This window comes from Falco biarmicus, chromosome Z (assembly GCF_023638135.1).
Source record: "Falco biarmicus isolate bFalBia1 chromosome Z, bFalBia1.pri, whole genome shotgun sequence".
Classification (NCBI taxonomy): domain Eukaryota; kingdom Metazoa; phylum Chordata; class Aves; order Falconiformes; family Falconidae; genus Falco; species Falco biarmicus.
In genome coordinates, this window is record NC_079311.1 from 79143927 (window position 1) to 79157247 (window position 13321).

At 48.3% G+C, this 13321-nt stretch overlaps 1 protein-coding gene across 2 annotated transcripts in view; it reads right to left on the reverse strand.

Annotated features, from left to right (window-relative positions):
* The window catches only part of ZBTB7C (zinc finger and BTB domain containing 7C), a 161809-nt gene that overhangs the window by 88824 nt on the left and 59664 nt on the right, over positions 1 to 13321 (reverse strand). For both annotated transcript variants that reach the window (XM_056325290.1, XM_056325291.1), the window contains exon 3: positions 3965 to 4053. The gene's annotated coding sequence lies outside the window, so the exon portion shown is untranslated. The remainder of the gene's footprint in view (positions 1 to 3964; positions 4054 to 13321) is intronic.

A 13321-nucleotide genomic window follows, 5' to 3' on the forward strand; every position in this document is an offset into this window, starting at 1 on the left:
GCTCTCTGGCCTCAGGGAGCCAGCTCAGGTCCCCAGACCACAGCAGCTCCAGCTTGCACTCACACCACCTGTGGGTGCAGACACTTCTTCACCCAGCCATCCCACCGTGGTTTCTCAATGCAACATGGACATTTGGCCACCACAACCCTGAAATAAAACTAGGAGCAAAACAACCTTACAGGGCATCCATGGGGAACTGGAAGATGAGCCTAGCACTGAACCCAGGTCCTTTAGCAGCTTGTCACCTTTCACAGTGGATTGTACTCACTCTTGCTAAGGATTTTCTTGGAAATCATCTTATAGATCATCCCACCTAACATTAGCGATAGCATTTCCACTGCAACACAACCAAATGCAGGCAATTCACACCTCTCACCTTGCATTTTTTAAAGTAACACAGTATAATAAAACAGCCTGCCCGGATTCCAGCTTAATCTAAAAACAACTTTATGGCTTCTAATTTTAGCACTAATCTTCCTTTGCTATGGTTGTGTGATTTCTAATTATTTTATCCCCAAGCCTTGCTTTGATGGATAGTCATACCTTTTCCAATGCTGGATGACTTGTAAAGTGCCTTTAAAAAATACGCTGATCATTTCAGGTTAATTTCCAGTTCCTACGCAAATAATATTCTCATATATGGCTTCACTGGGGAAATACTACTATTATTATTAAAATTATAATAATAAAAGCAATGCAATTTAAAAAGGAGAGCTCTGTTTCCTAGGATCATCCCAATCTGATCCTGCAAACACTGTATTTTCTCTTAAAAGTTGTTAAAGAGCACAAATCTGTTATCCAGATACGGATCTCTTAATAATTCAGTGCCTTTGGCTTGGCATCGATCCCAGAACACTTTGACTTTATCTATCTGCAGGGGGATCTGGGCAGGCTGGAGCGATGGGCCCAGGCCAGTTGTGTGAGGGTCAACCAGGCTCAGTGCCGGGCCCTGCCCGTGGGTCACACCAGCCCCCCGCAGCGCTGCGGGCTGGGGCAGGGGGCTGGGAACTGCCTGGGGGGAAAGGGCCTGGGGGGGCTGGTCGGCAGCCGGCTGGGCATGAGCCCCCCGTGTGCCCAGGTGGCCAAGGAGGCCAGCAGCATCCTGGCTGGTGCCAGCAGTGGTGTGGCCAGCGGGAGCAGGGCAGGGCCCGTCCCCCTGCCCTCGGCACTGGGGAGGCCGCCCCTGGAATGGCGCGGTGGGCTCTGGGCCCCTCGCTCCCAGACAGACCCTGAGGGGCTGGAGCGTGCCCAGAGCCGGGCAGGGGGCTGGGGAAGGGGCTGGGGCACAAGTGCTGTGGGGAGCGGCTGGGGGAGCTGGGGGGTCAGCCTGGAGAGGGGGGGCTGAGGGGAGACCTTCTGGCTCCCTGCAACCCCCTGAGAGGGGCTGGAGCCAGGGGGGTCGGGCTCTTCTCCCAGGGAACAGGCGACAGGACGAGAGGGAACGGCCTCACCTTGTGCCGGGGGAGGGTTGGGTTGGGAATGAGGGAAAATCCCGTCACGGAAAGGGTGGCCAAGGCTGGCACAGGCTGCCCGGGGGGCTGGCGGCACCCGCCCTGGGGGGATTTATAACACCTGTAGCTGTGGCGCTCGGGGCCAGGGCTTAGCGGTGGCCTTGGCAGTGATGGGTTAACAGTTGGACTTGATCTCAAAGGTCTTTTCCAACCAGAATAATTCTATCCTTATTTTCAGGTTACAACACATCAAAGAACAACCAGCCATGGCAAAACCTCAGAGGGACTTTGCAAGGGTCAGCACGAAGCGGTGGCAGAGATGCACTTGCCTCGATGCTCCTGGGGAGCATTGCCTATCCAGTCCTCTGAATTTATAGGCACAAAGATCAGCCCTTGGCTGAAGATGTGTTGCAGGGGCTTAGGATGAGCCTCGAGCCCAGGGTCCTCAACAGGCAGGTGTTTTCTATCCTAGCATGTTCACCTGATCCTCCTAATTGCTGACCTAGATCAAATTTGGATGCAATACTGTTAAATTTGCACAGAAATTTACTGGGGAGAGGATGCTGCCTGCAGAACATTTCAGGATGCCGAGGCAGGCAGCTGCCTGCCTGGCTGGCTCTGCCACCGGCTTGCAGTTCCTGTAGGACCATCACCGGGGTAGGGGACACAGACACAGGGCCAGTGTGTGTTTGGTGGGTTATTTCCTTCCCCAGGATTTACACTGCACTCCATTCAAATGGAAAACATCCATTTGACCTGTGACATTTTTGTTTTAGTTACTCTCCAAGCTTTGACAGCAGCAGTTTAAACACAGAGCATATGAACTTCAGCACCAAGAAAGCACCCCATCCCCACAAATCCAGAATGGATGGGGAAAAATATAGCACCACAGTCCTGATGCTGAATGTATTTCTTACTTCTCATTCTTCATTTTCCTGTCTTTCACTTTCTGAGCCTGTTTCACCCTCTGCATCTTCTCCCTCCCCATTGGAAACATGAACTTAGCTTCCCACCACCCACCACAATATTCAAGAGAGAAGGATATGGGCTGTTTTGTTTTTTTTTTAATTCCCTGCACAATGCTGCATATAGAGTATTTGAAATGGAGATTGTCAAAACAGGAAACAACCCAGTCAAAGTCCTCAGGCCTGGGTCCCGAAAATGTCACTGCACAGAGCTGCAAGCGATGGAGAATAGCCCTCTGTTCCCACATGGAGAGAGGATGCTCTGGGAGAGCAGCCAGCGACACACAATCTGCCCTCATGCCACCCTTATCTTGAGAGCTGGCCTTTAACCTCTGCTGAGATCAGTGGGAAGCTGGTTTTTATTAACCACTTGCGGGGCGGGGGGGGGAATCCAACAGACAGGGTTAAAAATTATAACCCTCTGTTGACTGATACTTTTATCAGCATCGAGAATTTTGTAAGGAGTATCACCTCGCTCAGGAAGCCAGCCCTACAGGAAATCCTTCACCCTTAGCATTTCAGAGTAACATCCACACTGGCTTCCTTCTTACTCCTTTTAAAACTCACCCCTGAGATCTTTGCTTCTCAAGCTCACACTCCAAGTTTGAGCTGGCCTTGCTGGGATGGAAGAACAAATCTTGGGTCAAATCCTGCCCATGTCCCCACCCCAGCCAAGGCACTGGGCTGACACCACACCTCCATGAGGATGCAAAGCAGGGCACTACTTGGCCCTAAGCTCTTCGATTTCCATCTGTCCACCGTGGAGAAAGGCATGAAGTTTCATAAAGGCACAACAACGAGGCCAGGTTTGGAGAAGAGAATGCAGCTGCTGTGAACCCAGGCAAATAAGATTTTCAGAATTTATTTTTCTGCAGAAAATAGTCACTAGGTTTATTTTAAAAAGCAGGCTCCCACAGCTGTATGTTTTCAGCCGTTCTTCAAAATCTGACCTGAACAAGCATCCTTGCCAACAAATATTGCTGTTTTAAGCCTTCAGTTGCTTCTGATGGGAGTGAAAGTGTTTGGGTGGGTTTTTGGTTGTTTTGGGGTTTGTTTTCTAGTTTGTTTTGTTTTCACAGCTTTCTGCAAGTTAACTTCAGGAGAACTTCCCAAGTAGAAGAGCTGGTGACCATTGCCAGAATGGTGATCCAGCAATTCAGGTTGCCCAGAGAGGTGCCCGATGGCCCATCCCTGGGAACATCCAAGGCCACGTTGGACAGGGTTCTGAGCAACCTGATCCAGCTGAAGGTGTCCCTGCTTGTGGCAGGGTTTGGACTAGAGGGACTTCGAAGGTCCCTTCTGACCCAAGCCATTCAATGGGTCTATGATTCCCCCTGTGGAAGCAATGGAGATATATTGTTGTATTTTTGAGGGAAAAGTGGTTCTTACTGTAGTGTCAAGCCACTGACCTACAGAGTGACAACCTTCAGGAGGAAAAAAGTCCACGGATTCATGGGATGTACAACTAGGAATGTCATTTCAGATGGTCTGCATAGCCCAGAACACCAAATTTAACCCATCATCCAGGCAGACAATTAAAATAATTACCTAGGGCCTGATCCTGAAAGGTGCTGAGTGCAGTCAAGTGGTCTCCGCTCCCATAGAGTTCAGTATCTCAGTAGGGTCAGCCTTGGAGCCTGCGCAAAACAAGATAGCCTTAGTCCAAAAAAGTAAAAAAAAACCTTGCACAACCTGTAATTAAAAAAAAGTAAACTATCCCAGCTCCATGTGTCAGCCCCGTATTCCTGTAAGGGAAGGTAATGCAAGGGTCACACAAAGCGTGGCTGGGAAGATGCTCTCCAACCCACAGGCATCCTCTGCAATCAGGGATTGATGCCTGCAGCACACAGGAGAGAAACTGCACTAGGATGTATGTGTCTATAGAGCTTCAGTCCACATCCAGGAACATCCAAATGATGTTCCTCAGGGGTACTGCTTTATCCAAGCCATCCCATACAGACACGTACACTGTCAACACTGTCGCGGAGCTAACACACCTTCCTGGCAGAAGACAAACTTCAGGGTTGCCTTGCCAAGTCTACGGGAAGTGATAAACCTGGAGATAAGAGAATTCTGCCAGGTTTCCAGGGAGGAAGCCTAGGAACAACCCTCCGTGCTCCCCACTGGCTGGCAGTGACGTGCAGCTCGCCAGCCCTAGGCGGGCATGGCCGTGCCAAGCACAGGGTGAAGGCAGGGAAGGGAATGAAGGGGACACAATGACAGCACTTTTCTCCATACGGCCCTTTGTTTTCAGAGGTCCCCCGAGATGCTCGGCTCAGGGTGGCCAAGTCTTCCTTCTTCTCTCCCTATAAGGGGAACGGATGAGGGGAAGAAAACAATGTTCCCTCCTCAGTTGCCTAATGGAAGAACAAAAGCACAGTGATCCTTTCCAAAAATGTCTTTTGAGGAACAGACGATCAAGCCTGAAGGCCCAGTATTTCTGGTTTATTTATTTTTGGATGAACTCCAGCCTGGCAGTGTCTTTCTGTCCTTCCTCCAGGCTCTTGCAGGACTTGCCCAGAGCTGCACGGGTCATGCAGGGTTTGCACAAAGCCCAAACCCAGTCGGGAGAGTTAACATCCAGTACCTCACAGAGGTGATGAAACCAAAGGTGAGGTTCCTATACCAGACCCCATCACAAGCAAGCCTCAGCCAGGGGGTGGAAGGGAGAAAGGGGCATCACCCACCCATAGCCCTGGTCTGGTGGGATACATTCAGCAGGAAGGGTCTGCACCCCAGGCTGATCCCACTGGAAATTGGGACCAAAACCTGCTAAAGCTAAAAGCAGTTCAAAACCAGCATCAGATCTTTTATTGCTCAGTAGCAGTGGCTACAAATCCACAAAAGGGGATTTCTGCTGTGCTGATTGCTCATGGAAAGTCCCCGACTGGCCCACAATCATGGAAAAAATGGAAAATATAACTTTAATACCAAGTTGGTGGCAGGCTGTCTATTTTTCTCTCCTGTGACTAGTTACCATGGATAAATTTGTGAGGTCGACTACGCAATTGTTCACTGCACTGCTCCTATTAAACAGAGGATGAGAATCATTCTATTTGTACCGTACTTTAATTTCCAGAAATTCTTCGTTCGTTTGTTTGCTTAAATTATTTCTCTCATTTAAAGAAACAATGCAGTCTTACAAAGCAAGGGCCCAAATCTCTTGAGTAACCCTGCTGTGGTTCATTACTTCTACGCTAGTTAACAAGGCCAGTAATTTCCCTAAGGTTTAAATAGAAAATCTTCTTTCCAGAATCCAGAGGCAGGACATTTTAACAAACTCACTACTGTATTCCAGTTATGTTATAGGTGAGGGATATCCTAGGCAAGGCACAGGTTCTCCTTGGGGTTATTGTATAAAAGCAAGTACCCTAAATGGAGCTTTTTTCACCCAAAGCTACCCCCTCAGCTGGGGAAGGAGACCTGGGGGTCCCTGTCTCTCTGCTGAGCCTTGCCCTGCTCAGAGCATCAGCTCTAGCTCCGCTTGACAACAGCTTTCTGAAGCATTCCAGTCCTCATCCCAAAATGCAGACTGGTTTATCACAGTATGCTGGGATGAATTAGATGATACTGGACGGGCAGATCCATGATCTCCCTGGGGTGAGTGTGCTGGAGAAGTAGACACAGAGCCTGTTTTACTAACGATGTGGACTGCAAAGTAACCAGGATACCTGCCGATTGCCTGACCATAAACTGCCCTTCTCACTGGTTTTACAAACCTCCTCCCATGACTAAATCAGAACACTTTCTAAAAAATTAAAATAAACACAGAGCAGAGCTTGTGAAAAAGAAGCAAACACATAAAACATATATATATAAACATATATACATGTACACATATAAACATATATATATATAACAGCCCAGCAAAGCTCTATTGAGCCACACATGCAGGTGAAATACACCCTGTGCTGAGTGAGGAGCCGGCAGTGCTGCCCTACAAGTGCCTCTTCAGCTCCTTTATAATTATTTATACAGTAGGATTTGTCAAGCAACAGCTACAGATGTTTGCGTGGAGCCTTCTTGCTTATCCAGTGACAATACTGTGGGCCTGGGACAGCTGCACAAATCATACCAGGTAAATAATAAATACATGGCGCGGTGAATCAGGAAGAGGTGGTGAGGTATCTGGAGATTCCCACGGACTCCCTGCCGGGGGGAAGGAGACAAGAAAATGCCCTGACCTAAGCAGGGGTGAGTCTCACATACACACAGATCACAGGGAGATCACAGGAGCTGTTTGCAGATCACTTACCGAACATGAATAATTCAAGCAGGAGCGCTGGAGCAATGAGAACAGAGAGATGGGAGCTCACCAGCTCTGCTTTGGCAGGTTTTATTTTGTCGAGCAAAGAAACCACAAGCACACAAAAATCCTTAGCCTACAATTGTCAGTGCTGTGACTTTACTGTGAATCTTGTGACAGTGTTCTACCGATCCTCAGCTGACGAAGAGCATCCTTTCCCTTTCTCCTCCAAGCAGTTCCGTGATAGTTAAGCTGGGCAGGTGCAGGAAAATCATGCATTTTCCCACAAACTTTAGTACCCACCAGCAGTCCACTGCCTAATTACACAAATCACAGAATCACAGAACGGTTTGGGTGGGAAGTGACCTTCAAAGTCCCTCCAGCCCAGCCCCCTGCCATGGGCAGGGACACCTTCAGCTGGATCAGGTTGCTCAGAGCCCGTCCAGCCTGGCCTTGGATGTTCCCAGGGATGGGCCATCGGGCACCTCTCTGGGCCGCCTGTGCCAGTGTCTCACCACCTTCAGCGTAAAACATTTCTTCCGTCTAGTCTGAATCCTCCTCGCTGAGTTTAAAACCATGCCCCTTGTCCTACCACGACAGGCTTTTCTAAAAATTGTCCCCATCTTGCTTCTGAGCCCCCTCTAAGTGCTGGAAGGCTGCAGTAAGGTCTCCCCGGAGCCTTCTCCTCTCCGGGCTGGACAACCCCAGCTCTCCCAGCCTGTCCTCCCAGCAGGGGTGCCCTGGCCTCTGACCATCCCCGTGGCCTCCTCTGGCCCCGCTCCAGCAGGTCCATGTCCTCCCTGTGCTGAGGAGCCCAGAGCTGGACATAGTACACGAAGCATCCACCACCAAGAAAAACAAAAGGGTGTTTCCTGTGAGGGTTCACTCCAGCTATCAACTTCTCTGGGCAAAGACAACATTGCTCAGAGGCCAGTTCACAGCCCTCAGGCTCTTCTGCTCCTGGAAGAGCTCATGCTTCTGGTGCCAAGGAAGAGGATGGAAATGAGAAGAAATGATAAAGGAGGTGGGGGTGGGGGCTGGGGCGTGGGGAAAGGGTGGGATAAGGGAAGTTCTCTTATCCTTATTCTGAAAGGAAAACTCCCTTCCAAAAGGGTTGCTCCTGTGGGGTTATATTAGTAGCCCACACTGAACACATTATCAGGAGATCTGGAAGCCAGTAAGCAAATAATAAAAAAAAAAATATGAAAAGACACAAAGAAGGTAAAGACAGATGGTGGAAGTCAAACACAGCTACAGTGCAACCTGAAGAAATTCAAAACTCATCCCTCTGTAAGGATGTTGCATTGTATTCATTGCGAACAGGAAGACCCTTGCTGACCAGTATCAAGGAGCAGCTCTCCCACATGGGGTCAGAAATGGGACACCCAAGCTTGTGACAGCCCGGTGAGCCCAGGGACAACTCACCCCTGGAGAACTGGAGGTGTGGAGGAGGGATGTGACAGACAGGAACCTGCCATGTGGCGGTGTGCTTGCACCCCTCATCCTGACCTTTATTTCTGTAACAACGCTCAAGTGATAACCAGCAATGGTGATCGTGATGGATGCCTCTAGTCATGAGGGCAGATAACAGCAGGATAGCCAAGGGCTAACTGGAGCAAGGTGCCCACCTCACCGCAGCGCAGGGCAAGGCCAACTCAAACCAAGTTTAAAAGAAAGTGATTTCTGCAGTCGGAAGGCAAACGCGACCGTGAGCCAGCTCCCCGACGCCCGAACGAGCGGCAGCCCAGGCCCGCGGAGCCCCCCTGCACGCAGCGGGCTGCACCCCAGGGGCTCCCCTTGAGCACGGACCCTCCCAGGGGGGCTCCTGGAGGCTGAGAGAGCCCTTGCCTTGCCGCTACAGACCCTCGGTAGGTGATTAACGGCATGCTAAACTGGGAAATCTTACCAAAGTGATAGAAGGGATCGATGGCGCACAAATAACCCTTTACAGACATAAACTGTCGACCAAGTCTGGGACTAAGCCTGGATCCAGCTGCACCTGAACTCCCTCCGGGAAGGGGTTTAGAACGCGGGGGGGTCCCCTCTGAACCTCATGGCCCAACAGGAGGGTCTCCCTGACAGTTCTGTCTGACCCCATCCTCTGTGCAGTAAATAATCAAGTGCACCTTGACATCAAACCTCGTTAAACCGCTGTCGCATTTACTATCAAACTTTGTTAAATCTCCCTTTTCCATCAGAAAACGTATCGCTGCTTCTCTCTTATGAGTGAAGTGTGTCACCCCATCTGTGACCATGCGTTATCCTGCTTCAATTCACCCCTATGCACCGCACTGCTACCAGGCCCGGATTTGGTCCCAAAACCACACACCAAGCTCCCCTCCGGCTGAGCTGGAAGAAAACTGCTGTGCACATCGTGCATATTGACGACACACCAGGCCATGGACCCCTTGCATAAAACATATTTCTGGATATTACATGAAAGGTGTCTTATTCAAAGAATCACGGTGACAGGAATATATATTCACCCAAGATCACAACACAACAGTCACAGCAGATTTCGTTCTCAGATTAAACCAGACGAAAAGCATCTCGACGTCCCAAGCTAGCTGCAACCTTTGATGCTACCAGCAAACAAGTCTACACTTCAGTTTGCCTTTGAACATAAAAATACCGACTCTATCCACACTTTCTCCCATGTTTTAAACTACTTAAGCTTTATCTTCTGAATTAAAAGCATCCTTCAGCACCACTGCCTGTAGCATCCTTGATCTAGAAAGCTCAGTCTGGAAGTGCCATCTCAATGGTGTCTACTGCAGTGCTCTGTTACCCCCATTAAGAAAATTTCACTTCAACCTTTAGCATAAACTGAGTATCTCTAGTAGGAAACCTGTTTTTTGCCAAGAGCTAAAGAGCCCTTATAGACTGAGCACAGGCCACACATGACACATCTCCGCATCACCCCAAAATAATTACTTGGCCACGCACTGCATCTGATCCTCAGGGCTCTGGGTTCCCCACCCTTGCCTTTTCATCCCGTGCAGAAAAATTAACTAATTAATCTATGTCTGACAGAGGTTCTTTGAAAGAGATATCACATCTTCAAAACACAGGATGATGAAAGGGGTAATCAAGTAGATTAGACTGACCAGAAAAGCAAGGATTGTAGCATGACAGTTGAAAGCACAGTTTAAAATTTTCTGTGATATTTACAATTGTTTTATTTCCATATCAAACTATGTGCCAATTAGCTGTATATAAATCTATAATGAAATTATGCCATGTTGCTCCCCAAAGTGAAGAAAAGCCAGGGCTGGGCTGCATAATCACTCTTAACGCTGCCTCTCCAGGTGTCTCATTCCACTCCTAATGATTGTGTACTATTTCCCAATAACACAGCTGAACAATGTGAATCTTTTGCAATCATATAGAGGTATACTCAACATTTCCATATGCTATAAGCTACTTTGTGTATGATAGCACCTCTGCATCTCCCGTGGCCAATTCAGGATCACTATTTTTCATTCTCCTCCAGCTACTTACGCCTGCCTGCTGCCCCTGGTCTCAGACTGCCATCTCTCTAGGGCAAGCTTTGGCTCTGTTGAGGCTTTGTGCAACCCTGTAGGAAAGCAGGGATCCTGCTTAAAGAGCTGTAGGTGACGCTGGGATGCAAATAATAACAGAGACACATGCTGTCATTTTACATATCAAGCGGAAGGTGAGGACGCAATGGCCTGGTCTTGGAGCAGTACTACTTGCCTGGAAGGGGTGTACACAGTCAAACTAGCCACCTCAATGAGGTCTTTACGCTCTGCCAGGAACCTGCAGAAGGCAGCAGGCAAAGCTGGAGCCTACAGCCCCACCTGCAGTCACAGCTAGCACCGGTTAAAGGTCTGGGGAGAAGGGCTCCTGGAGGGCAAGCAGTGCTGATGCCCCACACGGCTTTACCTAGAGACGACAAGCACTGGTGCAGGTCTCTGTACAAATAAATCAAGCAGCTATGTGATCCCAGCCCACCCCAACAGCTGGATTCAGTGGTTCTACCCCCCTTCAATACTTGGAACTGAAAATAAGACTTAATATACCATGTCATCATGACAGTAATGGCCCACTTACGTCCCACTCCCTCTCTTGCCCCCTTCATCAGCCTGCCTCTTTTACCCCAGGACAGCCACATTATCTCCTGTGATGTTCTATATACCACTGGTCAGGGCGAGTCCTTAAAACAGTGTATCTGCTTCCTCCTATTGGGGTACCTAAAGGAGACTGGTTCTTCATAGCGTTACAAAGAAACAAACCGCCCACCAACTGGGTGAGCTGCTACAATGGGCAACTGTACCATCTTATGATTACAGCCAGTCACCCTTCATTCACCTAGGGCCACCAAACTAAGGTAGGAAGAGGTTCAAGACAAGGAAACAGAGATGGTTTCCCTGCAGCAGATGGTGGATCTGCAGAGCTCCTTACTGAAGGAATTGCGGGAGCAAGTGTGCATGGGCTTCAAGAGACTGGATGATCCACTAGGATTAATAAGCAGATGCACCACTACAGGACCAGGAAATCCCTGACACTGGAAAGTGGTCTCATGATCAGTTACACCAAGAGAAAGAGCCTCATACCACAAATTCCATGCCATTGCCACCACGATTATTTGGTTTGCAGGTGACATGTCCCGAAGCAAGGGCAGCATCACTGCCCATTAGGCACTGTACAGAGACACATCAAAAGAGTTCCCACCTCAAACGGGTGGGACAGACACGTCATGGGAGGCACCTTACTGGTGGAGAGCAGTCACCCAGACACCATGCAAGAAACGTTGCACAGAAAAGCTGTGCCCAAGGTGGGAATCAAGCTCTGATCTCCTGAGCCCTTCCAGTTTCTAATGACAACCCTGTCCTTCGTGGCTGATAGACACTGCTCCTGACTGCCTCCCCTGTAGCTCATACTCTGATGTATCTCAAGAAACTTCTTTTTGCACATGGAAATGTTGCCCAGGCAGCAAGTGAAAATGTTGGACATTAACAGGGGAGAAGTAACTCTGTAGGAGAGCCAGAAATCCCAGATGTGCTCAAATCTACAGCATTTGATGTGTGTGGGACACACCACTGAAGGGAAGCAACACTCCTGTTCCTGCACTCACAATACTATTTACCTTCTTGATGATCTTGTGATGCCACTTTTGGATTGGGATCACTATTAAGCACTCTGAGCTTTCCCTCCAAATGTGCTATGAAGTAGGTCTTGTTCCAGGAAAATCCTAGACATAAACAAGTCATCCCTAGAGATGATGTGAAGGGGAGCAAGAAATGAGCCTGCATTCCTCGGGACTGGTTTGTTGGGGTTTTTTTTGGCGCAACTGAGGTAGCAAGTTTGACTAATTTGAGTGATTAGGCACATATACAGACATAAAATATTAATACAAGAATAAATCAAAGGCAGCTTGGCTGGCTGGGCTCCTTCTTTGAATTCATTACACATATTAAAAAAAATAAAAAAGGTTTTACCTTTTCAAGTACGTATGAAAAGGTATAAATTCCTGACTGACTGCAGTACTTGGCCTTGCTGCGCAGGTAATTGGAACCAGCATGGTCCGCTTCCCGGGCATCACATTCACAAGCATGAGAAGGAAGCATTCAATTTTTCAATAGGAAATTTCATCGCCAGAAAACAATCCACCTTCCTTGCCTCGGAAGAAAAGCCAGAAGGTGAGTTCTCTCCTTGACCATGGTTTTGGCTTACTGCCAGCCCCAGGACTGCTGGGGGGCAGGAGGAAAGGCTGCAGCACCGACTGCTCACACCATCCCAAAGGCATGAGATGGCTTTCAACACTGTGAGCTTGGTCCTATTTTTTTTTTTTTTTTTTTTTTGTAAACACATTGAGTTCTTCTCCTTTGGGATTGCTCAGAGGTTCAGTTTGCAACTTTTCTTTCCATAACCATGTGGGTTAAACAAGCCCAGATTCTGTCATGACAGTTTTCCTTAGATTTTTAGCTTTCCACCCAATTCCAGAGCTCGGACTTCATGGAAAGCACCCAGGTATATTCAAGAGCCATGCTAACATGCAAGGGGATATTTTGCACAGGGATTTCCCCAGAGACAAAGCACATTTTAAGTGGTTTTTTTTATGAGCCCAGGACACTCCCAGCCATGTGGGACTGAGCAAAAAAATCACCTTACACCAACAGCTTTTTTTTAATAGCATTTTTTAACTCCTTTTTCAATCTTAAAGCTGCTGCCTTAGCAAAGAGATTAATAAGGCTTCAAGGCCACAAAACCCCATGAGAACCTCCAGCAGGACTCAAGAAAGCCAAGCAGCAGGCAAAAGGACTAGGCAGTGTGATGGTGTGATGGCAGATGAACTGCAGCACCAGCCAAGGTAAAACCAACACATAACAACCTCTGACAGGGGTTGCTGTAAGGATCAAGCTTTAGGGTTAAAGAGACTGAGAAGCAATTGTCCTGTGCTTCTGTATGCATAGTGCAAAGTTAAAAATCAAAGTTACTTGCACTTTAAAAACTTACTTAAAAAGTTATTTTCCTCCTTGTTACTTATGCATTTTAAAGCATTAACTAATAGTTCCATCGTAATGGCTTCTTTTTTTATGTACCTATAGAAAAGTTGCATTCTGCAGCTGCCTTCACCTGCTTTCCGAGCCATCCTTCCATCATGTGGTCTTGGTGCTCTCCTCTATCATACCACA